The sequence below is a fragment of the Oncorhynchus keta genome, chromosome 28, assembly GCF_023373465.1.
Source record: "Oncorhynchus keta strain PuntledgeMale-10-30-2019 chromosome 28, Oket_V2, whole genome shotgun sequence".
Taxonomy (NCBI): Eukaryota; Metazoa; Chordata; class Actinopteri; order Salmoniformes; family Salmonidae; genus Oncorhynchus; species Oncorhynchus keta.
This window is the reverse complement of record NC_068448.1, coordinates 29,638,001-29,658,447: the sequence shown is the minus strand read 5'-3', so window position 1 is coordinate 29,658,447 and position 20,447 is coordinate 29,638,001. Positions and strand designations below refer to the sequence as shown.

The window sequence follows — 20,447 nt, the reverse complement described above, 5'->3', positions numbered from 1 at the left end:
TATCATTCATTGTTCAAGGGAACCAATTATCTGACAGTCACTTTGGAACCAGTGACTATCTAATAGGCTTCTTAATAAGATGATACTTCTAGTGTTTGTCTTTGAGGAATTAAAAAAAGGGACTTTTTGAACTGTTCTGCTACATTGATACGTCTCTTTAAAGTCAGGGGTCGATTGGATGTTTGAATTGTTGTACAAAGCTTTGATCTACCTCCATTGTGGTCCGAATGTGGTTCTAATGTGTGAGTAAGATTAATTCTACAGTAACAGAATGATGCAGAGACAGATTTTTCCCTTAAAAAAAATGTATTTCAAACAAAAGAACATTGATTGCAAAGTTAAACAAACCATACGACTCGATGCACAAGGACTACTTTTAATGACTTCCACAGAAAACTTTACAGAAAGTAAAACAATTTTTTGCAATAATTGTTTTTTTTGTTTGTTTGGCATACATTTTAAACAAACAAATCTGAGTTTCAACATCATTCTGTTACTGTGGAATTGGCCAAAAGTGATAAGTGGAGTGAAAGGTCTCTAAACTGCTTTAGATACGCTCATGACTGAAGTCTGTGAGACTGTTTGGGCACTCTGGGTGCTTGCTATGGGTCCGCGTACTGTACCCACCGCACTAGTAACCTAGTGGCACTAGTAGCCTAATATCTTACACACGTCAACGCACTGGTGCGCCTCATAACAGGGATCCGATATGTATTCTTGAATACATCTGTGACACATTGTCTTAGTGTTCACTCTTACCTTTCTCATTCGCTACTACCAAGGCTGATTTAATCCTGTCATGGGGTCATTGATTGTTGTAGTGTTCTCCTAGGCTTTATTTCAATTTAATTCATCTTTATCCAAGTGTGTTACCCCCCCCCCTTCTCCCCCATTCTTAAAAAGAGGATATATTCTTGTTATGAAGGTCCTGGTTCAAGACATGGTTGACATGTCCCCCCCTCCCTCTTTTTCTCCTTTCTCTTTTTGATGAGCTGCTCTTTCCCAGTTAAGTGGATTATTACAGTAGGGATAATTCTTGTCACATGGCATTATTTGGATGAGGTGAATAATTGAAATTTGTGTCTGAAAGCATTTTATCTGGATGAGAGGAAGGGGACTGCTGGCAGGGGTTGGAGGGAGGTGGCTTCTAGGTATGTGTGCGTGCGTGCGTGTGTGTGTGCGTGCACGCACGCGTCTGATTGTCAGGCTAGGGACACCAGTCAATGTTAACAGGTTCTGACTCACCTCGCCCGATCAGCGGGCCCTGGCTCACCGAACGGCTCGGTAGCTCGGGTGAAGCCACTGCCACCACCGCCTCGGCCAGGGTGAGACACTGAGAAGGAGCAGGTTTGGACCTGCAGTTATTCTCTCAGCGGGCTGGCACAGACCGAGCGCTCCCTCCGGTTCACTGGAGTACTAGTCAGTCGCTCCCAGCTACCGCTGTTGCCTTGGGGGCTGGGGTTGTCCCTCTCATTCACTCCCCCATCCCTGTCCTCGCTTTGCCACTCACTGCCTCTCCTTCTCGCCATCTTGCTTCTTTTACCCTCATTGCCCCCCATCAAATCTGTCCTTCCCCCTCCCAATTCTATCTAGTTCTCTGAAAAAAAACTCCAATCGTTGTCATCAGAAAAATAGAACCATGTTTGTTTGTCAACCCCAGCTCGCACCATTCAATGTGGATATGCTAACGGGCATGACCTCTGGAAAGAAAGAGAAGAGGAGCAGGTTGTTTTAATCTCACTGGCTGGCTGCTGTGTCTCCCATACTGTGTCTCTGCATAGGCTGGGGCTCTACATGATGCTGTGGAAGTGTTGTGTACAGCTGGCCCTCAGGGAACCGTGTGTGTGTGTGTGTGTGTGTGTGTGTGTGTGTGTGTATATATACAACTATGTGTGTGGGTGCATGTATAGTGTGTGTGTGTGTGTGTACAGTAGGCCTATGTGCGCATGTGTGTTTAGGGGTGATGGGTTGGAGGAGCAGAGGGAGGAGGTAATGGGAGGGGGGGAAAGTTGTAAGAAGAACATCCCGGTCTCACACAACTTCAAAAGCTCCCCTTCCCCAGGATATTAAGCGACTGTGATGAAAAATTTAGCGAGCGTTAAATAAGGCGCTTTGAAGTGATCTGTTTTGGCTCAGCAGTCTCTGAATTTCCGTAGCCCCTCTGCTATCACCATCATGCTAGCTAGCTAGAGAGAGAGAGAAAATGCATAAAGCCTAGGAGTTGGGTGGGGGGGGGGGCTGAAGAGATGCCAACGTATACGTTGGAAGTACTGCCAGTGGCATGGGTCAAGACTGCTTCTGCTCCCCCTGGTCTATCTCTACCTCTCCACCTCATTTTCCCCTTTTCTTCTGCTATTCTTCCCTGTTCCCATGCCATACAGTGCCATCAGAAAGTATTGACACCCCTTTTTACCCCCACATTTTGTTGTTACAAAGTGGGATTCAAATAGATTGTTAACAAAAAAATAACAATCTACAGAAATTACTCTGTCAAATTGGAAGAAAAAAAATTTGCAAATGTCTGTTGGAAAGCAGATTGAACCAGGTTTTCCTCTAGGAGTTTACCTGTGCTCAGATCTATTCTGTTTATTTTTATCCCACCCAAAAATCCCTCGTCCTTGCTGATGACAAGCATACCCATAACATGATGCAGCCATCAACATGCTTGAAAATATGAAGTGGTGCCCCAAACATAACACTTTTTGTATCCAGGACATAAAGTTAATTTCTTTGCCACCAATGTTAGAGTATTACTTATACCTTATTGCAAACAGGCTTCCTTTTCACTCTGCCAATAAGGTTAGTGTTGTGGAGTAACTAAAATGTTGTTGATCCATCTTCAGTTTTGTCTTGTCACAGCCATTAAATGTCTGCCAATAGGTGTCCTTTGTGAGGCATTTGAACATCTCCCTGGTCTTTGTGGTTGAATCTGTGGTGGAAATTTGTTGCTCAACCTGAGGGACCTTACATATAATTGTATGTGTGGGGTAGGGAGTTGAGGTAGTAATTCAAAAATCCTGTTAAACACTATTATTGCACAACCGAGTGAGTCCATTCAACTTAATGTGACTTGTTAAGCACATTTTTTTTTACAAGTGAAACTATTTAGGCTTGCCACAACAAAGGGGTTAAATAATTGACTCAAGACGATTGATTTACATTTTTAATTTGTAATAATAAAAATAATAATGAACACATTTTTCAGTTTAATCCATTTTACATTCAGGCTTTAACACAACAAAATGTGAATACGTGCTGAAGGCCATGTATGTTCTTCAAATGCCTGTTTTGAAAACAACATTTTGATCCTGTTGGGGTCTAAGGCCCATGTGACATGATAGTGATATCAGGAAGCCTAACTTGTGATCCCCCCCAAGTAGTTAAAAAATAATATTTGTCCTCCATAGCCAACATTTGAACAAAATGCAAATGAAGAATTGTTGAAATGTGTAAAACATTTGACAACTTTTTAAAGCGGCAAGCTATAAACTGAGGACTACAAATCTGACACCAATCAGATATGGGTGAATAATAGCCAACACATTGAAGTCACCTAGCTTGCCACATTTAGCTAACTACTAGGCTACAGTACTAGTTTTGTAATGGAGGAAAATCTTCTCGATTTTAATAAAAAAAACATAAGACAACATGTCTGAAAACAAGAAGCCTCTCGCTGATGTCAAATTTATTTAGAAAGGCCTATGTGTTTTCATATTGAACAAACTGTTACAACACTCCATATTCCTTATTCCGACAGAATAAGCAATGATATTCAGTAATGGGTCCAGTAGGGTGTTACTTAGTCTGTCAGAACTAGGCTGCAATTTAGTTTGTCTAGGGAACCTTCCTTTTAGATTTTTCTTTTTTCCTCTTTGCTCATTACTTTAATTGTAATTGTAATCCTTTATTGGAGCTGTCTGCAGTAAAGGAGAATTATGGTCAGAGTGGGGGCGCGAGCCACAGAGATATTTCATGATTATTGGAGAAGACGGTCACTAGGTGGCAGCCAGTATTTCGGCCTTACTGTGATTACTGGGTTGGGAATTGATGATTGTGTGAGAGACTGAGTATGTGTGTTAGCTGGTGGTTCTAGCTGCTTCTACCCAAACACTCTCCGAGCTTAAAAAGATCAAAATTCAGTGCAAAAGCACCTGAACAACGCCTGACGCCTCATGCTCTATGTATTGTACGTCTGACATTTGTTCTGACGAGCTATGTTAGTGTTTGCTTTATAGATCTGTCCTTCGTATTGAGTGGGGGTTTCATGCACATTGAACAGAAAAAAAAACTGTTTTGCAGAGCCTCCCTAGGGAACACAATCTATGGTATTTTGTGGGGCACACAATATACCATAATGCTATATTATTACACCATATGGAGTTTGTGTTGTGAAAAACTTTTTTTCCCCCATTTCTTTCAGTGCATTTTGTAACACTTGTCAAAGTTGTCCACTTAGTTGAGTGTACTTCTTAGGTCTTGGTGAACCTGTCTCTGAGACTCCATTTTTCTGAGTCGCTCTTGTTGTGCATCTATTCGATGTGTTTGTGTCAGTGGTTAATGATACAGGAAGGACCCACTGTTTTATTGTTGCTGTGTTGCACTTTTGTCCTCCCCCCCTCACCCCCCTGGTAGCCTCCTTAGAGGACTCTGTATGAATTCTCACTGTCATGTCCAAGGACGAGTGGCGCAGGGTCAGCTAATTGCTTTTATGATTATGATTTCACGTCAGATTTATCGTGCATGCTCGGAGCACATCTTCCAGGTCTGCCGACACTGCTGGCTTCTCAAAATGAGTTTACTGCTCCTGGCTTGGACTTCTTGTTTAAAGGTCCAATGCAGCAGTTTATCTCAATATGAAATCATTTCTGAGTAACAATTAAGTACCTTTACTGTGAGTTTTTTATTAAAATGGTTAAAAAGAAACAAAAATAGCTTCTTTAGCAAAGACCAATTTCTCATGCAAGAATTTTCTGAGAGTAGTCTGAGTGAGTGGCCTTATTGGACTTGTGTAATGGGAAGGAATTGTAACAGAACTAGCTGTTATTGGCATATTTTTTTTAAATTTTTTTTTATTGTTATTTTTTGTTATTGATCTATTAACTTTTCCTTCTGGTGATGTCACCAGGGAGGCCAAAACTCCATCCCACCAAAACAAGCTGAAATTTCAACTCTTACACTAAAAATGCATTAGCATAATTTTCACAATTTACAGTGTTATTCCAACCTCGTAGTGTGGAACTGTATATATAAAACACATTTTTATAAAACACAAATCACATTTTTGACTGCATTGGGCCTTTAAGTGCAGGTCACACTTTTTGACTCATTAGACCAGAATGTGGGTGAATCAGACAGGCTTCCCCACCCCCATCCCTTTTGGCCACAAAATGCTCTTTCTCCAGCGGGTTCTTGAACGTGAGAAATATTGAGGTCATGATGAAGGGATGACACAGGCAAGGATTCTTGCGCTTATAAAAAGGTCTGTTAATAAATCTTTCCTCTTTATTTCTGTGTGCCAAAAGTCTTTCTGATGTTGGTGATTTTCTTATGGTTCCACCCTGCTCTTTGAAAAGGATAAGTAGAGAGGAGTCCAAGCCAAATGTTTACTGTTTTGTGGTTTCTGCTCTGCTGCACCAGAACTGTGTTCCTCACTTCCTTTAAAGGGATACTTCGGGATTTTGGCAATGAGGCCCTTTATCTACTTACCCAGAATCAGATGAACTTGTGGATAGCATTTTTATGTCTCTGCGTGCAGTTTGAACAAATTTGCTAATTAACGATAGCTGTTCCTGTAGACTTCCAATCATTGCGCTAATGCTAGTTAGCGTTGGCTCGCAAAACTACTTCCAACTTCCTTCATACTGGATGCTGAGACATAAAAATGTTATCCATGAGTTAATCTCTAGGGATGTGGATTTTTAATCCCTCTAATGCAGTGGGACACTTTTTTTCCCCAATGCTGCCTCTTTTCTTTCTAAACTGTGAAAATGTTTACGCTAATAATTATCATGTAAAGTATTGATTGTAAGGCTGTATTGATTTCATATTGTAAACTGTTGAGAGCCTCTTGTTCGCTGTAGTAGTTCTGACCTCACATTGACCCGTGGGCTAAGTTACAGTGCAATGGCAGATGCAGCCCAAAAGAATGACACTTTCTGGAAAGTTCAATTTTCAAACATTGAAGTCTATGATTTATGAAGAATTCCATCAACTTTAATTAGTACTTTTGAATTTATTTGTAGAAATGTTAATCATAGCGAATACACTAATGCAAACAACATGGTAACAAAGCTATAATTTCCAAATTCTCTCATAAATTTGTGAGCTGTCATATGTTTGCTTAACATTATATAATTTTAAAACATTTTTAATTAGGGCGTTGTTAGTTTGTCTCAATATGCTTGGGAAAGAATCATCATTGAGTTGGGTTTTAACACTCACTACTGTTCCACTTTGTAATTATTTCGGCTTGATTTACCATTTGCGTCACATTTGTGTGCAGAATCGGAGAGTAGGGAAACCTGGGTCTGTGAGTGGCTCGTTTCTCACAGCGAGACTTGAAATCTCCAGATGAATCAGAGATGTCTACGCTGTCAAGACTGCTCACATCGCTCTCAGCCTCCAATGTCACTTTCAAGGCATAATTACACAAGTTGTGTTGATTAGTATGAGATGCAATTACGCCGGCTTTCCGCCGCAAATGGGGGATGTGATGCCTCTTGATTGACAGCAAGCATCCTGGCTTTAATAAGTAAATGACTATGGTAATTCAGGTACTGAGACCCTTTGATTTGTCAGCATCTTTTTCATTTTGGCGATGTCCTCTGATTTTAATGAACAGGAGGGTGATTGAAGCTCTCTCTCTCTCGTTCATTCGTTCATTTCTCTGGCCTGAAAGCATTGTCAGTAGGGGAGGCCCAAACTGTTTTGCAGGCCATATTCCAAATGCCGCCACTGATGCTGAATTCTGTTTCTTCTGATGGTTTGATCAAGTGTGTAAAAAGCATAATCTTGAAAGCTGCCTTTTGCCTGTACTACACTGTTGCACGGCTTTTTTCAGTTTTGTGGAAATAAGAGAAATGATTAGTAATTTACACTTCAGGGATTTTTTTTTTCATATATTTTTTATCTGGCTTCCCAGTGAGTTATTAGCTGTTAATTTGTCTGCCAGCTCCCCTGCAGCGCCAGATATTTGTTTAAATGGTGGGATTCCCTCAGTGCAATTGTAACTACTGTATACTTCTGAAAATGCTGCCGAGCTCTCTCTAATTAAGTAACGCAATGCTAGTGCTGGTTAGTGGGAGAATATTAGGCCGAGCTATGAATAAGGAGAGCTAAAAAGTCACTTCACTTGAAGGGCTAGTTCAGTATAATTATAATTACATATTTAGGTACACTATCTAAATATGTAATTTCCCTTTAAAGTGTTTTCCAGACAGGAAAATTGACATGTATGTTCAGAAGCGAGATCATATGTTGCTAACTAAAGGCCAAAGGCTTGCCATATTGCAAATTATATAGTAACCCATTATCTCAAAATCCACACATTTCTAAGTTAAGTTTTGAAAGAATACTGAAATTTGAGAAGACTGCCTTTTTATTAAGACTACCCCTTTAACACCATGTAGGACAACTGTCTTTTTAGACCATGCAGGCCCCATCTAAAAGTCAGATATCAGTCAGTCTTTACTAGATTTACACAATGACTTAAGGGAAATGCCCTTGTTAGTCTCACTAGAGTCTGTTCATGCTGGTAACCCCCTACAGACTCATACATGTGCTGCATAAATATAATGAAATAATTTGCACTTGCACTCACTACCCCAGCTGTAATTTATATGGATTGAATGAGTGCTGCATTGTGGAAAAGCATGAGTGGACCAAACGCTCGTTTGTCACCTCTAATAAATGTTGGAATGTAAATTATGAAGTTATGCTTCAGATGTAAATGCACTTTATTTCTGTCCCTTAATGCAAAGACCCCACTCCAATACATTAAGACAAAGGGGGAGTCGGGTGGGGGATTTAACTTAGAATTCGGACTGTTTTCACAATCAATAATAAACACAAAAGACCGTAGATGGGGAACATTATAACATATCTGACGTCGAGTTCATAAATTATTGCTTGAAAGCAGGCTTGTACACCAAAAATGTAAATACATTAATGTTATTAATAATGTAGTGACTAATAGTTCTATCAAGACTGTAATAGCAGTTTAATGGAATATGACAGCAAGAATGTATTACACTTCTTACATTTAGATGGGACCTCATAGGACATTTATCAGGGATTTCTGAAACATATTTTCTTGATTATTTTGTTAAGCTAATTGCTTCTTTTCCCCACAACGTCTTCTCGGGGAGAGAGGAAAAAAACACGTAATGGATATTAATTAATACGTGTCAGTTTTCTCAGTTTGATGAAAAATAATGAAAGGGAAACGCTAATAGGATTTTGGAGTTTCTCTGTGTGTGGTGCCCCGAGATTATGACTTTATCAAGGGTATCAGAATAAGATAGCACTCTATAAATGAGTAGAAATTCAGGTCTGCTGCTTAAAATGAATGCAAACATTCCAAATAGAATATTTGGAATGTTTTACCTTAATTAGGCTACCATGGCAATAGACAAGATACTGTACGTACCGAACACTCACCTGTACCATGAGGTGATCTGCGTTACATTAAATTCAGACGTTTGAAGTTAAGCGTTTGTTGGTTTACACTGTTGGAACGAAGCACTTGGGGCCCTTCTGGCAAAGTCACTTCTGACAGTTCCAAATCATCTGTTTTCAGTCGGACAGGGTCATTGTATAGACTTGCTTTATGAAAACTGTCTCATTCTCTTAGCTTAGGCTGGATCTTTGTTGTCAGGGAGCTGTCTCATTTTGTTAAACTAGACCTGTCCTCTCTCTGGACCTTAAATGTACATCTACACTGATAACCTGACTTTCCCACATTTTTGGGGGACATGGAGAAGAGCAGACATTGTCAGTAGCCCGACGTGACATCATCACCAGCCAGCCACCCCGTAATATGGTAGACCCACTATACTCTCAGTGTAGACTACTTGACTCTTGTCAGGAGATGTATGTGCCCACGGGCAGTCTATAGGGAAAGAGCAGTGTTAAGAGCTGACATTAAGGTGTGGCACAAGTCCAGACCAGCAGATAAACAAAGGCTGACACATTCTTCAACCCGTTGGCACGACTGTGCAATTATTAAACACCTGGACTGGCTCACTTCCCTGGGCCCCAGTGGCAGTGTTTCTGGTGCGAGTCATCTTCAAAATTGAAGGTTTGACAGAAAGACATGTTTTTCCATTGCCCCTCCCCTGTCACCGCTATCTGTTCTAACTTTTCACCTCAATACTCTGCACCCGACAAAGCAAATCAATCTTTGACACAGAATTTTGATCATGAAACCAAGATATGCATGTAGATCAGGCTATATATGAAATGTTTTTTTTTGTTCTATCCATCTCTCCCACCAGCTCAACAAGAACCTGTTTGACCGACTAATTTTATTATAAGTACGTGACTTCTCCCTGGTGTGTCCCTCCCCATTTCTGTGTGAGCCTGTCATGCTTTTTTTCCCCGCCAGCCTGTAGAAAGTGGTTTTAAGTATCGGGCGGCAGGAAAAGGGAAGTAGGGGGGTTCGTCAAATGCCTCTGCTTTTGAAATGCGGAGAGTGGTATTGTTGTGTTACTATGTGTCTAGGTCGACACAATGACAGAACAGGTGGGGCGTCTGCTGTCGAGCGTCTTGCCAACTCAGCCCCTTTGCTGTAACATGCCACCCTGTGTGATATTAGAGTGGCTGGCTGGGCTGTCTGTTCGGCTCAAACTATTGAGGCCCAGTGAAATCTTAACATGTACTTTCACCAACAGTGTGTGCTGAATTCGTGGCGGGTGACTGTCAAAATTCGCCTTGTGCCGTCAACTGCAGTGCTATTGCAAATGATATGCTCAATCTGCTACCTTACAATATAGTCCTACAGTTTTATGTAATTTAGGTGGAGATGCCAGTTCAAGTTGATAGTTGTTAGACGCATCAAGTACAGAAGCAATAGTGCTGATTTTATAATCTTATTACTGTGGTGGAAAGAGTAGGCTGGCACCATTGTCTAGGCCTACAGGCTTTCTGAAAGTATATAGTAAATCAGGAGCATTCTGGCTGAACTTAGGGGAAAAATGAGATTCCGCCTCCGATATCACACTTTTATGAGTATCACTTCAGCTTTGGCATGCTACGTGGACTGGTTTTAATTTTCAACTTGAGTGTATACACTGAGTGTACAAAACATTAAGGACACCTGCTCTTTCCTAGAATGACAAGGTGAATCCAGGTGAAAGCTATGATCTCTTGTTGATGTCCCTTTTTTAAATCCACTTCCATGTACACTGAACAAAAATATCAATGCAACATGCAAAGTGTTGCTCCCATGTTTCAAGAGCTGGAACAAGATCCTAGAAATGTTCCATACACACACAAATTGTTTACGTCCCTGTTAGCATTTCTCCTTTGCCAAGATAATCCATCCACCTGACGGGTGTGGCATATCAAGAAGCAGATTAAACAGCATGCTCATTACACAGGTGCAGCTTGTGCTGGGGACAATAAAAGGCAACTCTAAAATGTGCAGTTATGTCACACAACATAATTCCACAGATGTCTTAAGTTTAGAGGGAGCATGCAATTGGCATGCTGACTGCAGGAATGTCCACCAGAGCTGTTGCCAGAGAATTTAATGTTAATTTCTCTACCATAAGCCGCCGCCAACGTCGTTTTAGAGAATTTCGCAGTACGTCCAACCGGCCTCACAACTGCAGACCACGTGTATGGCGTCGTGTGGACTGATGTCAACGTTGTGAACAGAGTGCCCCATGCTAACGGTGCGGTTATGATATGGATAGGCATAAGCTACAGACAGTGAACACAATTGCATTTTAGGGATGGCATTTTGAATGCACAGAAAAAACGTAACGAGTAACAAGAGTCTGAGGCCCATTGTGAGGCCCATTTTATTTTAGGGTATCTGTGACCAACCGAAGCATATCTGTATTCCCAGTCATGTGAAATCCATAGATTAGGGCCTAATTAATTCATTTCAATTTACTGATTTCCTCATATGAACTGTAAGTCAGTAAAATCTTTGAAATTGTTGCATGTTCTGTTTAGAATTTTGTTCAGTGTAGATGAAGTGGAGGAGACTGGTTAAAGAAGGATTTTAAAGTTTTGAGACATGAATTGTGTAGGTGTGCCATTCAAAGGGTGAATGGGCAAGACAAAAGATTTAAGTGCCTTTAAACAGGGTATGGTAGTAGGTGCCAGGAGCACCGGTTTGTGTCAAGAACTGCAATGCTGCTGGGTGTTTCACTCTCAACAGTTTCCTGTGTGTATCAAGTATGGTCCACCACCCAAAGGGCATCCAGCCAATTGTGGCACAACTGTGGGAAGCATTGGAGTCAACAAGGGCCAGTATCCCTGTGGAATGCTTTCGAGACCTTGTAGAGTCCATTCCCCGACGAATTGAGGCTGTTCTGAGGGCAAAAGGGGTGTACTTTAATGCTCACAAGCCTTTTAGGCATGCAATGACCCAATTTATCTTGATTGAGAAGCGAGGACTAGCATAACTGTGACTCTGATTGTTGCTTTTCCTCAGATGCTGTCATCTCATTTGTCTCAAACATGGCAATGTTTGCTTCCTAATCCAACGCTTAAGGTTAGACACTGGCAGTTGAGAAGCCTCCAGAAATGAGACTTTGCCAACATTTTTCTCCATGTCAGTTAGTTTGATTAGGAACAGACCTAGCCTGCTCACTACTTCAGTGTCCTGCGGCAGGTCTACTGCCTGGGTTTCCCCCCTGATGGTGTGGCTGTGGTTTTTGTCCAGGTACGTATTATAATGCGAGGCCCATTGTCTTGGTGAGTGCCTAACTGCTTCTGACGGCTCTTACTGAGAGACTGAGCCGTCATGGCCTCCCAGTTTCGGCTTCCAACCACTCCTGACCAGTAGATGGCGATATTAATCTATTCAGGCGCAGCCCCGGCCCCGATGTGCCTGCCTGCCTGGCTTCCATCCTTCTCCCTCTGTGGCTCTCCCTGAGGAGAAGTGCTCTCACCCCTGCGTGGAGGGTCATGCCACCAATTCCTTTCCCCTTTCTGAAGACCGTGAAATTGTTGATCCAAGACGGCGCACGATTAGCATCTTCGGCTATTGACTCGCGAGGGAGACGCAAGATTATGTCAACCGGAATGTCACAATCTGTCAGTGCGTCGTCTTTGTGGGCATCCCCTCATCCTAGTGTCACGGTGCCCTTCAGAAAGGAATCATATGATCAATAGCACAACACCTCTCTTGTCAATTGCCCCTCCATTGTATGTTTATTAGCCGTCTTGGCAGGACAGGCTACTTCGTCCCAAACTGTTGCCAACCTGCTGCATGTCCAGCAATGCACTATGCTTTATATGCCCATCACAATGTGTCCTTTGTGTCTGTGTGTGTGTACTGTATGTTTGTGTGTGTGCTTGCATGCATGTGTGCGTATCGGTGTCACGTGCACGTACGTGCCCGCGTGTGTGCGTTTCAGGGGGCTGACGGAGGAGGGGGATAGGCTTGTCACTGTTAGTTGCATGTGACAGGGTGGCTCTTGTGCCGCCACAAAACAACTTCTGTGGTGCGTCGCTTGGACACAAGCTCCACATTGTTTGCCACTGGTGCCGTTTACGTTCTGCTTCAATCAACTAATTGCATGTGAAGGGTTATAGTTTCTTGATGATGTGAAGGACAAGATACTGTGGCAGTTAAAAAATGCCATTGTGTTTGTTTGCATGATGTGTTGGACAATAAGCAAGTATGTTGTTTGTGTGCAATGGTTTGTTGTATTTAAAAAATATATTTTTTTTCTCACAATTATACTGTTGTATATTCACTTTACTTATGTAATATTAATCTTATACGTTAATGTAGGTATGCAGTGCATTTTGCAGCTGTTTTTCTTCTGTTTTGAATTTCACTTTTACAAGCTGTTTTCTGCCTGTGATGATCACAATTTATATTACTGTAGTTTTTTGTACAGTAGGGGTCTTCAACTTTTACTTGCCCAGGGACCACCGCCCAGGCAAAGTGGCAACCCAGGGACCACCGCCCAGGCAAAGTGGCAACCCAGGGACCCTCATCATATGTTACCGAAACACATTTTTTTGTCACGGCTTGGCAAGGAGAAGTAGTCAACATTTTTAAATTATTTGGTGAAAAGATGTGGTAAATATTTTATTATTTTGATCATCCCACTTCATAATTGTAAGAGGAAGTGTTAACTCAGTGGTGTGGGGCAGTATTTGCCCCCCGTACGGTCCGAGCAAGTTTTAAGAAAGCATTTGTTTATAGGAAAACAGCTACAATTGAAGTTGGAAGTTTACATATACCTTATCCAAATACATTTAAACTCAGTTTTTCACATTTCATGACATTTAATCCCAGTAAGAGTTCCCTGTCTTAAGTCAGTTAGGATAACAACTTTATTTTAAGAATGTGAAATGTCAGAATAATAGTAGAGTGATTTTATTTCAACTTTTATTTTTTTCATCACATTCCCAGGTGGTCAAAAATGTACATACACTCAATTAGTATTTAGTAGCATTGCCTTTAAATTGTTTAAGTTGGGTCAAACATTTCGGGTAGCCTTCCACAAGCTTCCCACAATAAGTTGGGTGAATTTTGGCCCATTCCTCCTGACAGAGCTGGTGTAACTGAGTCAGGTTTGTAGGCCTCCTTGCTCACACATGCTTTTCCAGTTCTTCCCACACATTTTCTATAGGATTGACGTCAGGGCTTTGTGATTGCCACTCCAATACCTTTGATGGCCACTCCAATACTTTGTTGTCCTTAGGCCATTTTGCTAAAACTTTGGAAGTATGCTTGGGGTCATTGTCCATTTGGAAGACCCATTTGCGACCAAGCTTTATCTTCCTAACTGATGTCTTGAAGTTGCTTCAAAATATCCACATAATTTTACTGCCTCATGATATACCATCTATTTTGTGAAGTGCACCAGTCCCTCCTGCAGCAAAGCACCCCCACAACATGATGCTGCCACCCCACGTGCTTCAGGTTTGGGATGGTGTTCTTCGGCTTGCAAGCATCCCCCCTTTTCCTCCGAACATAAGGGTAGTCATTATGGCCAAACAGTTCTATTTTTGTTTCATCAGACCAGAGGACATTTCTCCAAAAAGTACAGTCTTTGTCCCCATGTGCAGTTGCAAACCGTAGTCTTGCTTTTTTATGGTGGTTTTGGAGCAGTGGCTTCTTCCTTGCTGGACAGCCTTTCAGGTTATGTCGATATAGGACTAATTTTACTGTGGATATAGATGCTTTTGTACCTGTTTCCTTCAGCATCTTCACAAGGTCTTGGATTGATTTGCACTTTTCGCACCAAAGTATGTTCATCTGTAGGAGACAGAACGCATCTCCTTCCTGAGTGGTATGACGGCTGCATGGTCCCATGGTGTTCATGCTTGCGTACTATTGTTTGTACAGATGAACGTGGTACCTTCAGGCGTTTGGAAATTTCTCCCAAGGATGAACCAGACTTGTGGAGGTCTACAATTTTTTTAAATTTTCTTTTAGGTCTTGGCTGATTTATTTTGATTTTCCCATGATGTCAAGCAAAGAGGCACGGAGTTTGAATGTAGGCCTTGAAATATATCCACAGGTACACCTCCAATTGACTCAAATGATGTCAATTAGCCTATCCTACAAATTTTTCTATTGGGCAGTGTGAAACATTTGAAGATGTTCTCATGCTATTCTACGCATTTTCCCACGAGGCTGAGAGAAAATGTTGCTGTTTTAAAGCTAATTTTCTGCAATATTTTCCTATTTAGGGTTATCCTTACATATTCTATTAACTTGAAAGCTAACTCTAAACATGTTTTCGCTAATTGCACATGTTTAGCAGGTTAAGCAAAGGTTAACCATCTGTTGGCAAAAATGTCAAGTCAAGAAAGCTTACTAGCAGCCAATGTTTCTTGCTGGTCCTTTTTCATAGCCTACAGTGCCTTCAGAAAGTATTCATACCCCTTGACTTATTCCACATGTTGTTACAGCCTGAATTCAAAATGGATAAAAATAACAAACAATACCCCATACTGACGAAGTGTACACATGTTTTTAGAAATCTCTAAAATTCTGAAATATCACATTTACGTACAGTACCAGTCAAAAGTTTGTACACAACTACAGGGTTTTTATTTATTATTACAATTTTCTACATTGTAGAATATTGGTGAAGACATCAAAACTATGAAATAACACATATGGAATCATGTAGTAACCAAAAAAGTGTTAAACAAATCAAAATATATTTATATTTGAGATTCTTCGAAGTTGCCACCCTTTATCTTGACAGCTTTGAACACGCGTTTCATTCTCACAACGGTAGTCACTTGGAATGCATTTCAATTAACAGATGTGCCTTGTTAAAAGTTAATTTGTGGAATTTCTTTCCTTAATGCTTTTGAGCCAATCAATTGTGTTGTGGTAGGGCTGATATACAGAAGATGGCTCTATTTGGTAAAAGACCAAGTACATATTATGGCAAGAACAGCTCAAATAAGCAAAGAGAAACGACAGTCCATCATAACTTTAAGACATGAAGGTCAGTCAATCCGGAACATTTCTAGAACTTTGAACGTTTTTTCAAGTGCGGTCGTCCAACACCATCAAGTGCAATGATGAAACTGGTTCTCATGAGGACCGCAACAGGAAAGAAAGACCCAGAGTTACCTCTGCTGCAGAGGATAAGTTTATTAGAGTTAAATGCACCTCAGATTGCAGCCCATATAAATGCCTCACAGAGTTCATGTAACGGACACATCTCAACATCAACTGTTCAGAGGAGACTGTGAATCAGGCCTTCATGGTCGAATTGCTGCAAAGAAACCACTACTAAAGGACACCAATAAGAAGAAGAGACTTGCTTGGTCCAAGAAACACGAGCAATGGACATTAGAGCAGTGGAAATCTGGCTCCAACTGCCGTGTGTCTTTGTGAGACGCAGAGTAGGTGAAGTGGTCCTTCTGTGGCTCAGTTGGTAGAGCATGGCGCTTGTAACGCCAGGGTAGTGGGTTCGATTCCCGGGACCACCCATACGTAGAATGTATGCACACATGACTGTAAGTCGCTTTGGATAAAAGCGTCAGCTAAATGGCATATATTATTATTATTATTATTATAACGGATGACCTCGGCATGTGTTGTTCCCACCGTGAATCATGGAGGTGTGAGGGTGCTTTGCTGGTGACACTGTCAGTGATTTTTAAAAAAAAGAATTCAAGGCACACTTAACCTGCATGGCTACCACAGCATTCTGCAGCAATACGACATTACACCTGGTTTGCGCTTACTTGGACTGTCATTTGTTTTTCAATAGGACAATGACCCAACACACCTCCAGGCTGTGTAAGGGCTATCTGACTTAGAAAGAGAGTGATTGAGTGCTGCATCAGATCTGGCCTCCACAATCACCCGACCTCAACACAATTGAGATGGTTTGGGATGAGTTGGACCGCGGAGTGAAGGAAAAGCAGCAACAAATGCTCAGCGTATGTGGGAACTCCTTCAAGATTGTTGGAAAAGCATTCAAGGTGAAGCTGGTTGAGAGAATACCAACAGTTGGCAAAGCTGTCATCAAGGCAACAGGTGGCGACTTTGAAGATTCTCAAATCTCAAATATATTTTGATTTGTTTAACACTTTTTTGGTAACTAGATAATCCCATATGTGTTATTTCATAGTTTTGATGTCTTCACTTATTCTACAATGTAGAAGAAGAAGAAAAAAAAAAAAGGAAACCCCTTGAATGAGTAGGCGTGTCCAAACTTTGACTGGTACTGTAAGTATTCATATCCCTTTGCTATGACACTCCAACTTGAGCTCAGGCGCATCCAATTTCATTTGATCATCCTTGATGTCACTACAACTTGGAGTCCACTAGGGTTGGGCGGTATCCAGATATTAATACCGTTTCTGTACTATACCAGGGTATACGGTATTACCAAATGTGCACACAATGGGTGCTATAAAAATAATGATTTTAATCATAATTTTTTACTTACAAAACAATTTGGGACAGGGATCAACAGGGATCTCGATCCAGGAGGGATTGAATGTCTAGTCTGGGTACCAGTCTTTTTAGCTAACATTCCACTCCTTGCCAGTCCATTGTCATTGCCAAACGGCCAGTCTCTTTGGTAACCTCAATGTTTAATATGCAGCTGGATTTACGGTGGAGTTGCTCATTGGAAATAACATTAACATTTGACAACATGTAGAGCCTCAGAATTATAATTATGACAAAGTAAAAAACAAACATTTAGCTGTTAGGCAAGTTGTATTTCGAGGCTTAAAATCAAAGCAAATAGATTTTGTGGTTGGAATTGCAGTATGTATTTAGACGTGAGCTAGCAAATTTTGACCGACTAGTTTCATCTGGACAAACAAAAAATGGATTGCCTAGCAACCAGATACCAACGTGTTCTGTGAAGGAAAAGTGATAACATTCCAATATTTGGATAATTGTTGGAGGATAGCTGTGACGGTTATCGAATCCTCTATTCTCCTCAAGCTCATTAATGATAGAATGTTCATATTTGAAGATAGTAGATATGCCAGTCTCTTTGGCAATGACAATGAGTGGCAAGGAGAGAAATGTTAGCTTAAGAGACTGGTACTCAGGCTAGACTGTCTCTGCTGCAACCAAGAAGTTTGATCTAGACTTCTGGCCTCTTAGCTAGCAAGTTAGCAAAGCTGGATTCCTGAGCTGTGGATGTCTTTTTATTTAACATGTCTTAGATTTCTTATAGTTATACTTAACGTCTGGTTAGTTATAAGCAGTTGCGTAGCACGCACCCCTGCAGCCCCCTGTAAATCCTTGATGACTATTCATCGACCTGGCCAAGGCTTTCGACTCTGTCAATCACAACATTCTTATTGGCAGACTCGACAGCCTTGGTTTCTCAAATGATTGCCTCGCCTGGTTTACCAACTACTTCTCTGATAGAGTTCAGTGTGTCAAATCGGAGGGCCTGTTGTCTGGACCTCTGACAGTCTCTATGGGTGTGCCACAGGGTTAAATTCTCGGGCCGACTCTCTTTTCCGTATACATCAATGATGTTGCTCTTGCTGCTGGTGATTCTCTGATCCACCTCTACGCAGACGACACCATTCTGTATACTTCTGGCCCCTCCTTGGACACGGTGTTAACTAACCTCCAGACGAGCTTCAATGACATACAACTCTCCTTCCGTGGCCTCCAACTGCTCTTAAACGCAAGTAAAACTAAATGCATGCTTTTCAATCTATCGCTGCCCGCACCTGCTCGCCCGTCCAGCATCACTACTCTGGACGGCTATGACTTAGAATATGTGGACAACTACAAATACCTGGGTGTCTGGTTAGACTGTAAACTCCTTCCAGACTCACATTAAGCATCTCCAATCCAAAATTAAATCTAGAATCGGCTTCCTATATCGCAACAAAGCATCCTTCACTCATGCTGCCAAACATACCGTAGAAAAACTGACCATCCTACCGATCCTCGACTTCGGTGATGTCATCTATAAAATAGCCTCCAACACTCTACTCAACAAACTGGATGCAGTCTATCACAGTGCCATCCGTTTTGTCACCAAAGCCCCATACACTTCCGACCATTGCGACCTGTACGCTCTTGTTGGTTGGCCCTCGCTTCATACTTGTCGCCAAACCCACTGGCTACAGGTTATCTACAAGTCTCTGCTAGGTAAAGCCCCACCTTATCTCAGCTCACTGGTCACCATAGCAGCACCCACTCGTAGCACGCGCTCCAGCAGGTATATCTCACTGGTCACCCCCAAAGCCAATTCCTCCTTTGGTAGTCTTTCCTCCCAGTTCTCTGCTGCCCATGACTGGAACAAATTGCAAAAATCTCTGAAGCTGGAGACTCACATCTCCCTCACTAACTTTAAGCACCAGATGTCAGAGCAGTTTACAGATCACTGCACCTGTACTTAGCCTATCTGTAAACAGCCCATCTATCTACCTACCTCATCCCCATACTGGTATTTATTTATTTATTTTGCACCCCAGTATCTCCTTGCACATTCATCTTCTGCCAATCTACCATTCCAGTGTTTAATTGCTATATTGTAATTAATTCGCCACCATGACCTATTTATTTCCTTAACTTACCTCGTTTGCACTCACTGTATATAGACTTTTTGTTTCATTTTGTTCTACTGTATTATTGACTGTATGTTTTGTTTTTTCCATGTGTAACTCTGTTGTATGTGTCGAATTGCTACGCTTTATCTTGGCCAGGTCGCAGTTGCAAATGAGAACTTGTTCTCAACTAGCCTACCTGGTTAAATAAAGGTGAAATAAATAAAATGAGAACCTGCTTCAGAGTGCAAACGACCTTAGACTGGGAAAAAGATTTCCGTTCCAACAGGACAATGACCCCAAGCACACAGCCAATGCAATGCTGGAATGGCTTCAGAACAAGAATGTGAAAGTCCTTGAGTGGCCCAGCCAAAGACCAGACTGGAATCCATTGAAAATCTATGGAAAGACTTGAAGATTTCCATTCACCGCAGATCCCCATTTAATTTTATGGAGCTTGAGAAAATGTGCGAAGCTGATACAGACATACCCAAGACGACTCAAAACTGTAATTACTGGCAAAGGAGCTTTTACAAAATATTGACTTGCGGGTGTGAATACTTAAGTAAATCAGATTTCTGTATTTCCTTTTCATTTTCATTTTGCCATAATGGGTTATTGTGTGTAAAATATATTTAATCAATTATTTTGAATTCAAGCTGTAACATAACAAAATGTGTAATAAGTGAAGGGGTATGAATACTTTCTGTACGCGCTGTACAGTATGTCAGATACTCCAGTGAGTGTAATTTGTTCAATATTAGGAGTTGAAATCATTAGAAAGGAAATATTATCCTCTTTTCTACTGAAGGTATGCATTTCAAAGTTAGGGGGCCGCGGTTCCCAGGTTGATTACCCCTGTTGTACAGTGTACATGTATTCCTGTGAGCACTTTATGTTTTTAAAATTGAAATTATTATTGTGGCAACACATTCAGTTTACTATATTCTTTTAAATTATTTCTATTTGTGTTTATGTGTCTTTGTTTCCGGTAATGCTCATAAAAGACAAGTGGAGCTGCTTGTCACAAAATGTCATCATTGACTGTAAGAGTAAAAAAAAAAATAAAGCTTCAAATTACAGGAAAGAGGCACTGCATTAAAGAACAAAGGAGATCGATGGCAGTACATTACATTTTATGCGATTGAGAAAAAAAATCAACTAATTAAAATTGATCACTCCTGCTTTGTAAAAGTGTTTCTGAATTAAATTATTGTATGAAAACATTTTGACCAATAGAGAAG

At 41.1% G+C, this 20,447-nt stretch overlaps 1 protein-coding gene across 1 annotated transcript in view; it reads left to right on the top strand.

Annotated features, from left to right (window-relative positions):
• pex14 (peroxisomal biogenesis factor 14) overlaps window positions 1–20,447 on the top strand; it is a 107,207-nt gene that overhangs the window by 13,119 nt on the left and 73,641 nt on the right. The gene's annotated exons all lie outside the window — the stretch shown is intronic.